At 40.9% G+C, this 9,060-nt stretch overlaps 1 protein-coding gene across 8 annotated transcripts in view; it reads left to right on the top strand.

Annotated features, from left to right (window-relative positions):
• Nucleotides 1-7,283: 7,283 nt before the first annotated feature.
• LOC109422953 (5-hydroxytryptamine receptor 2B) overlaps nt 7,284-9,060 on the top strand; it is a 172,379-nt gene continuing 170,602 nt past the window's right edge. For 2 of the 8 annotated variants that reach the window (XM_062845350.1, XM_062845348.1), the window contains exon 1: nt 7,330-7,629. The gene's annotated coding sequence lies outside the window, so the exon portion shown is untranslated. Of the gene's footprint in view, nt 7,301-7,329; nt 7,928-9,060 lie in introns of those variants that run through there. The other 6 variants (XM_062845346.1, XM_029861606.2, XM_062845351.1 and 3 more) reach the window with 5 other exon arrangements.

Here is a 9,060-nt window from a genome sequence, read left to right as displayed (position 1 = left end):
GTGGCCACCGCAACCGTTCGGTTACAGAAGGGGCTGGCAGGAACACGAGAAGCCATGGTGCAGCTAACTGCGGCGGGCGTAAATAAGTCCGTTTAATTAGAGAAGATCAAGGTGGACTGGTCAGTATGCCATCTGTCCTTTCATGAGCCACCGGAGGTTTGCTTCAGGTGTCAGGAATCAGGAAAAAAGTTATGGGAATGCAAAGGCCCTGACATGAGCAAGCTGTGCAGGCGTTGCGGCGCCGAAGGCTGTACGAGTACATCCATTTGTCTGATTTGTTCCGGGAAATCCATGAACAACAGGCACCCAACGGGTGATCCAAGGAGCACGGCCTTTTTTATGAAGGCCTCAGTGATCAAATCACATTGCAGGTATCGCAGCTGAAACTGAACCACTGTGACACAGCTCCACCTTGTCAGGCATTACCCCAGTGGGGGATGGATATCGCCATCATAGCGGACCCATACCGAGTACCCGACGGCAACGGCAATTGGTTCACGGATTGTTCCAGAATAATGACGGCGATATGAACGACGGGTAAATACCCGTTCAGGAGTTGCTGCCTACTACCACATATTTAGACGGTGGCGATCTGGTAGTGGTGCTGTCGTGTGCGCGTGATGCGACCATGCCTAGGCGAGTCTACTCTAGAAATGGGACACCACCGGCTTACTGGTGGACCTGCGTCGGGCTAGGCACTGGATGCAGCGGGCACGATCTGAGGAAAAGCGAACGACGAGAAGTGCCTACTGCGAGGGTCTTTGTCAGGGTTTCAATGCGAATCCGTGGAGTGATCCCTTCAGGATCGTGGCCAAGACGAGAGGTGTAATGACTTCTACAGAGCAATCTCCACAGATTTTGGAGATGATCATCGAGGGGCTTTTCCCGCGTCATGATCCTAGTCCATGACATCATTTCGTAGGACAGCCGCGAACTGGGGCTGGAGATGAGGAGAGGATCATCGACATGAAATTTGCGGGGATAGCAAAGTCCCTTGGCATAGGTAAGGCCCCAGGTCCGACGGAGTTCTAAACCTGGCCTTAAAAGTAGGTATTACAGAGGGTCCCGAAATGTTCATGCCTGCAATGCAGAAATGCCTGAACGACGGAGTTTTCCCCGGAAGTTTGGAAGAGGCAGAGCCTGGTTCTATTGGCAAAGGCGGGGAAACCACCCGAAGATCCGTCGGCATACAGACCAATATGTTTGATTGACACGGTGGGGAAAGTTCTTCCTTAATAGGAAGTTTAGACACACCGAGGGTGTAAATGGTCTCTCGACTGTAGACGCTATCCTGTCGTCTACGACATAGAGGTGGGTCGGAAGTGCTTTAACATAGCCTCTGGAGTACCGCATTTGGGTTGTGGTAGGGTTGTGGTAGGGGTCTGCGACGGCCTACGTGGTTTATGAACAGACCCTTTCTTGTGTGATGACGAATCAAATTGCGGAAGAATACAACATGCTTATTCAGCTAAAATTTTGAAAACCAAGATTAAGAGCGGTTTATTTATCCATTTGGTGCAATTTTATTGTCCGATACTGTACATCGTCTTGTTCGTGCGGGTTCTTCCAAATGTCCAGTTTGTGCTGGTTTAGAGGAAACGGCAAGAACACGTTGTGCCCGCGTTTTCGCACAATGTGTAACCGCATGCTTGCCACATGTAGTGAGGACACAACTCCGGACTATATAGTGCAGAGGATGTGTAATGACGATATTGGCTGGAATGCCGTTTAACGACTATCACCCACATCGTCTTGAAGCTAAAGGATTGATTGATTGATTTGTCTTTATTAAAGAGACTTTCAGCCCTTGCCTGAAGCTAAAGGAGGTGCACGTGGACTCAGACAATGGCAGTTCAGACACTATACAAGTGGTCCAAGGGTTCGGAGTGGGCTACGTAGGTCATAGAGGCGCGGATGGGGTGATTGACCATGCTAGATTTCTGAGGACGAGGGGAGTGGTGAATACCACTCGGGAAACTGGCTCGAGGAGAGAAGCCGGCCTTAGCCCCACACTACCTGGACCTCCCTGTTCAGGTGTCTGTTGCACAGATTTTCTCCCATGGCTTAGAGGGCTCTCCAGGGGTGTTTCAAGAAGTCCGAGGGGGTTTCAGAAATGTTTCAAGGGGTCCAAGGGAGTTTCAAGGGATATCAGGATTCAGGGAGTATCAGGGGGGCTTTGAGGGAGGCTCAAGGGGTTTCAAAGGGGTTCCAGGAAGTCTCAAGGGAGTTTTAAATGATCCCAGGGGATTTCAGATAATACAGTAAGGACCCGATTTTGACAGCCCCATTTTGCGACGAACTTTTTTCTCTCATTATCTTACGATCACATTTTAAGCAATTTATTAATATTTATCATCAAACTACAGCTGAGATGCAGAACATAGAGTAATAAAAACTTTGAAAAACTGTTTAAGTTTTTGAAGAGAGCAAAATATGTGTTCCAAAAAGGGACTGATAAATCGGGTTACTTATGATTTCCTAATAATCTCAGGAGCGTTTCAGGGGGACTCAGGGTATACCTGGAGGACTCTGGGGCATTTCTGGGGGTCTCAGGGGGATTCAAAGCGATTCCAGGATTAGTCTTGTTAGGGATTACAGTCTTTGACACCTTTCCATCGATATTCGGCTGCCTTTGTTTCCAACATTGCAACACAAGCTGAAAATGGCTAAAATCTATTCAAAAGCTAGAATTAGACAAATGCCATCCTGTCAGACGACATTGATTTGACCCTTTTTCATGTTTATTGATCTTCGTTCTACCGCTCGTGCTGTGTGTAAGGGTTGTAGGACAAAAGGTCGAAGGTCAAAAGGTCGCCGGTCAAAAGGTCGCCGGTCAAAAGGTCGCCGGTCAAAAGGTCGAAGGGTCAAATGTCGAAGGGCCACAAGGTCGAAATAAAAAAATAAGTAGAAGAAAAGGTCAAAATGACTAGTGGTCAAAAGGTAGAAAGGTCGAGTGAAAACAAAACCGACCGAAAATAATCTCATATCCTTTTATCGTCTTATTCATACTTTACGTTATCATTGCAACTTGACCTACATCTTTTCAAATAAGTGTTCTTTCAGCACTTGAACAGTTATTAAATGAAGGACTTTTTTTTCCTCTTATTTTTGAACATCGACAGTTCTTTGGAGTTACATATTCACGGCTCCTTGTATAATAGCCATAACAGTTTCCTGTATAAATTTGCCTACTTTTAAACATAGGCTGTTTTTTCTAGGAATGCTTTTATGACATTTTTTATGTAGTTACTAATAATTTAAATGTGAATAATATTTTGCCTTCTTGAAACATAAGTCGTTCTTTCGAGTTATACTATCACAGCGAATATTTTTAATTTGACTTTAGAAATTTTCGAAGCGATCGATGTACTTCAATGATCTACACTAAAATATTAAAAGATGTAGATACCAGCGTTATGTTTTCTTTTTTTAGTTCAATGCTCTTATTATAAACACTGCATTCTATTTGTTTTGACCATCACGGAGAAAAAAAATAAAGTTATATCAATCATATTGCGATCGCGAACAAGCATATTTGTGCACTAACTTTTATATAATCCCTTTTTGAGATTGTACTACGCATACTACCGTAGGACGAAGCATATCAGAAGCTTTAAATGATCAAAATTGATGAACAGATTAGAACATGTAATATGGTTGATTCAATCATATTATGCTTACATCTACAATATTTACTGTTGATGGTTTGACAGCTCGCATATCCTCATGACGGATTCAAGCATGTTTATGCTTAACTTAACCTATCTTAACCCTTAACTTGAGGGTTAAACTAGCTGTTACAGTTGGTTTATTTAAGTAACACAAAAATTGGTCAAATGAGGTTATGTGCAATTATAGAATGATCAAAAACATAAACAATTCTATAATGGTCGTTTTTTTAATGCAATAAGATTTAATTGTAATATATTGCGCTACATACACTATACCACGAACGTTCTATCGGCAAAAAATCTTTGGATATCATTCATCAAGGCAATATGACAACATCGTTGTAGCCACTTTGAACTACCACCGCTGCTCCCACTAGCTATTAACCAAAGACTGAGAAGACAGCAGTCAGGCTCGGTCAACACGGACTTACGCAAGGTTTGAGTAGGGGAGACTTGATCCCTTTTTCTTAATTTGCCTGTAACATTAGGAAAACCCCAAAACTAGATCCATTTTTCGTACAGAATGGCAGGTAAACATCTATTGCAAGTTTATACACAACAGAAGGACTTTAAATTATTGTTAAAGTTTTCAAAACTATGTTTTTTGCATGTCTCATGATGTATTTGTCAAAATGGGTCATAATTGATTTCCTTTTGAGCACATGTTTAATTTAAAGGGAAAATAACTCCAGAAGCTTCCTGTTCATTTTCTTTTGAAGTTTTCTTACATTTTTGATGAATATGGTGTATTTGAAATTATAAGATTTCCTTAAATTGTCAAGGATATGCCGTATTTTGAAAATGTGGAGACTTGATCCCCCTTTTAATGGTGTGTAAAAAATAATAATTACCTGACACGTGTTATCATTGAATATACTAGATTTCCGAGTTAATAGAGGCTTCCACATAGAATTTTATTTTTCACATGTATGATGTGTGTGTAATTTTCGAGGGATCAAGTCTCCCCATGTCACTGTTGTATACACTAAGTTACATTAATTGAAATATTTATATAACAACCTTATATGAATAAATACGTTTGATAGTATTTTATTTATACTATGTGCTGTGAAATTTTGACACGATTTGGTTAAATTTTCACAAAGTTATCGAGATTTTTCGGAATCGCCTAAAAGATTTCTGAAGGACTGAAAAAAAACCATCAGCCATTAAAAAATAATGCAATGCACAATTAAAATCAATTGTAGCCAAAACATTGTCGTCTGTCCATATGTTATTTTGGAAAAAATATGCTAGAAGAAAACTGTTTTTGATTCCGAGAAAATATGGGAAGAACAAGTCTCCCCAGGGATCAAGTCTCCTCAGTCTCCCCTAATGAAATACATGCTTAGCTTGAGCATTTGATGGTTGGTATGCAATTGTGTTGATTTAAACGAAATTTATGCTTGATTTTTGATATCGACCTTTCGACCACTTGTATTTTTGACCTTTTGTCCTAATTATTTTTTTATTTCGACCTTTTGACCACTTGTATTTTCGACCTTTTGTCCTATTCGATCTTTCGACCTTTTGACTCATTGATCTTTTGACCCTTCGACCTTTTGTCCTTTCGACCTTTTGACCATCGACCTTTCGACCTTCGACCTTTTGTCATACACGGCTGTCGGAACGCCGAGTGATCGCGCTGTTGTATTTTGTACAACACGCTAAAAAACGCGCTTGTTGTACTCAGCGTCAGCGTGGGGCTGGCGTGGTGGCCAACCGCACGAGTGACGGAAGTTTAACAGGCTACTGCAATCCCGTGAATCAACCCAATGAAGCCCCTTAAACCCCCTTTTTTTGGACCCTTTGGGAACTTCCTGGAAAACTCCGTGGTCTCATCTCAAGTTCAAAGGAGCAAAACTTCTTCTTGGGTAATTCTCGCTGAGACCGGCCCACTATTTACACCTTGTCTTCAAAAATGTTTAAAGTGCCGATTTTCTGAAAGCCCTCGCCTAAAAAGTAAGAAAAATGCATTTGGTTACTCAAATTGATGGACCCCCCGTTAGTTAGAGCCACAACAATTTTGGCAGACCCCTCGATTTTGGTCAAATGGTAGCTCACTTAAACCGTTATAACTCGAAAGTTTCTCTAACAACCACCTCAAAACGAATTGTTGTTGAAAAGAGGAAAGATAGAGCTACTATTTACAATAAATAATTGGGTCGGCCATATTGATTTTGGTCGCCATCTTGGATTTTTATACCAAAACATTGTTTTCACCATGAGGGCAACCACCGATTTTCAAAAATTTTGCATCAATTTAAAGCTGGGACATTTATACATAACATATCAAAAAATTAGAGATGTCTTTTTCTTCTTTCAAAAGTTATCTGCCGTTTTGTAAATCATGCCACTTTTTCGCACCGGGCCCAATGCCAGCCGTTGACATAAATGCAGCGTTATTTCGCAGTGTTTACAAACACAAATTTAAATTCTGAACCCACTAATGAAAAGCTGAAAGTTTAAGCTTTTCAAAACACTAAAAAAGTTATAAAAACAATGCCCGCATCATTGAGAAACAGTCAAAAACGGAAACGAACCTCCGATTTGGCCAAATTTTACGGCACGCGCCTTTGTGTATACATGTAGGCGTAAACTCGGATGCTGTTGCATGTCGTTGCCGGTGCGCATGGAAATGTATGGAGAAAACGTGGCTTGATTTACAAAACAGCAGATAACTTTTGAAAGAAGAAAAAGACATCTCTAATTTTTTGATATGTTATGTATAAATGTCCCAGCTTTTAATTGATGCAAAAATTTTGAAAATCGGTGGTTGCCCTCATGGTGAAAAAAATGTTTCGGTATAAAAATCCAAGATGGCGGCCAAAATCAATATGGCCGACCCAATTTTTTTATTATTGTAAAAAGTAGCTCTATCTTTCCTCTTTTCAACAACAATTCGTTTTGAGGTGGTTGTTGGAGAAACTTTCGAGTTATAACGGTTTAAGTGAGCCACCATTTGACCAAAATCGAGGGGTCTGCCAAAATTGTTGTGGCTCTAACTAACGGGGGGTCCATCAATTTGAGTAACCAAATGCATTTTTCTTACTTTTTAGGCGAGGGCTTTCAGAAAATCGGCACTTTAAACATTTTTGAAGACAAGGTGTAAATAGTGGGCCGGTCTCAGCGAGAATTACCCTCTTATGAACTACGTTTCCTCATAGAAAGGCTGACTTAATTGATGCTCAAAATTCCCTCTTTTTATGCTCTTTTTGATTTATGCACGTCCAGATTCTGGTGTAAAAATAAGTTACAGTGTATCATCAAAAATTATAAAACTATTTGTGTCCTTCCAAAAATCCTATTAAACCCCCATTTCTCCCAAAACAAGCGCATCAAAATTTCCCCGCGAGTTCGGAACAGCCGGCTCCACGTCCATACATCAACAAGCAGCAGGTCCGGGGAGGACCATGTAGCTCTCTTATTGCTTTCTAAGCGCAATTCCACCGCCTGTCTCTGGTCGACGAGACTATGCCGTCATCCATCGCATCGGCCTAACATTCAGTCAGTCGCTTACGGGAAAAGGCGCAAGAAAGTCGCACCTCGACGAACGCTCTGCACTGGTACTGTGGTGTTCCTTCTGGCTAACTTGGTTGATTAGTAGCGAGTGAGCGAGCGCGCGCGCGGTAGGTGGGCGCAAATCTCTGTGTGTCAGGACTTTCAGTTGAGTCTCCGGGTTTTCTAACTCGGCTGCTGCTGAACGGGAACGTCTCGTCGTCGTTGTTGCCGTCGTCGTCTCCGTCGTAGATGGCCAGCGTGTTCGAAGTCGTCGTCCGTCTTGGTTGTGTCGCTGTTCAGTCACCGTGCAAATCTCGTGACGTTCACATCGGTGGCCACCGGACGCGAACGGAACTATAGTTGGTCTGGTGCGTGTGTGTGACGATTAGCTGCAGTTTGGATTGGCTCAGTACAAGTGGCAGGCAGCTGTAATGTGAAAACGTGCAGTGCATTAAAAGTGTGTTTTGCGGTGATCATACAGGGCAGTTATGAGTGGAGTGATTTTGCGAGACACGCAGCTGAAGCACTTGTGGATGCTATTTTATGTGCCATAAACGGTCGGAGAGCGGCAATGCTGATTTAATGTGTTTGACTATTGATGAATTGGTATCCAGATGCACACAACAAGCCATAAAGCTTGAATAGTAGCAAACTGTTGCAGTCCATGGTTGCCGCACGTTATTGAAACACCGGTGAATACAATAGCGATGGAGGCGCATGGTTGTTTGATTGCCATATGGTAGTGTAATGAAAAGGTAACAGTGGGGATGTTCTCAGCAAGCGTGTTATACTTCAATTGTCATGTTTTGATTCAATTAAATTGATGTGTTTGTTTGGTCGGCTTATTTTTTTTTTAAATAACAACTATAATTTGTTTCGCACAGTGAACATAAATTAAAACAAACAATATATGAATGTCTGTGTTGGCGCTCCTTTCGAGCAAATAATTCAAATTTAGATTTCATTTAACTAGCATCATGTACTGAGTAAGTGTGGTTTAGGGTAGTCGAAGACGTGTTTGCTTGAGGGTTAATATGAAAATTATTTATTGTGAAATGTTCATATTTCCACATGTTTTTGGATAACTTCTAATGAATTACCTGCATGGGGCGCGTTTACAATTGTCTACGGGTGTAAAATCATTTTATTCCGTATGATGAAAAGCATCTACACTCAAATTTCTCGAAATAGCTCTTCCTGAAAAGTTTTGTTTTGTCGCAGTTGGGACGTTACGGAAAAGAAGAAGAACACTATCTTAAACGAAAAGATGCATATTTAAGATGAAGTTTCTAGAATTTTTGAAGTCATGAATCCATGTGAGAAAGGAATAAAGGACTAAGTAATTTTCCAAGATTTTCTACTAAATATTTAATGTATCGAAAATTGAAAAAAAAAATTGTTCGTATGGCTCATGGAACAATGAAAATTGGTGACACAATGTTAAGAATTTCGCGAGCTACCAATATGGAAAATTCTAAAATTTACGGTCCCATATTTAGGATGATTCGCTAATTGTTTGACAACACCCAAATGTTGAACAGTTTATTATCTAATTAAGTAAGGTAGAAAATTATTCATATCTCACGACAAAAAAAAATGAGTGAAATTTTGTTCCGTTGATGTCATGAAAACTTGATTACAGTAGACGTTCGATAACTGCAACAAGTGTGCAAGTGTGCGTGCGTTGATATACTGTCTAGCAAACTCTTGATTGCTGCGAATATCGTCGAAATATTGTGTGTTAAACCATCCAATCATTTGTTCCCAGTACAATTATTTACTTTTTGTTCGATCGCGCTCGTGATAGTGTAGAAGTTTTACGTGTTAATACTTGCATTATCCTGGAATTGCAATTAACATCAATCGTCTCCGGTATTGTGCCTGCATT

Source organism: Aedes albopictus, chromosome 1 (assembly GCF_035046485.1).
Source record: "Aedes albopictus strain Foshan chromosome 1, AalbF5, whole genome shotgun sequence".
NCBI lineage: Eukaryota > Metazoa > Arthropoda > Insecta > Diptera > Culicidae > Aedes > Aedes albopictus.
Note: the sequence above shows the minus strand (reverse complement) of the source record. Positions and strands in the feature narration are given on the sequence as shown.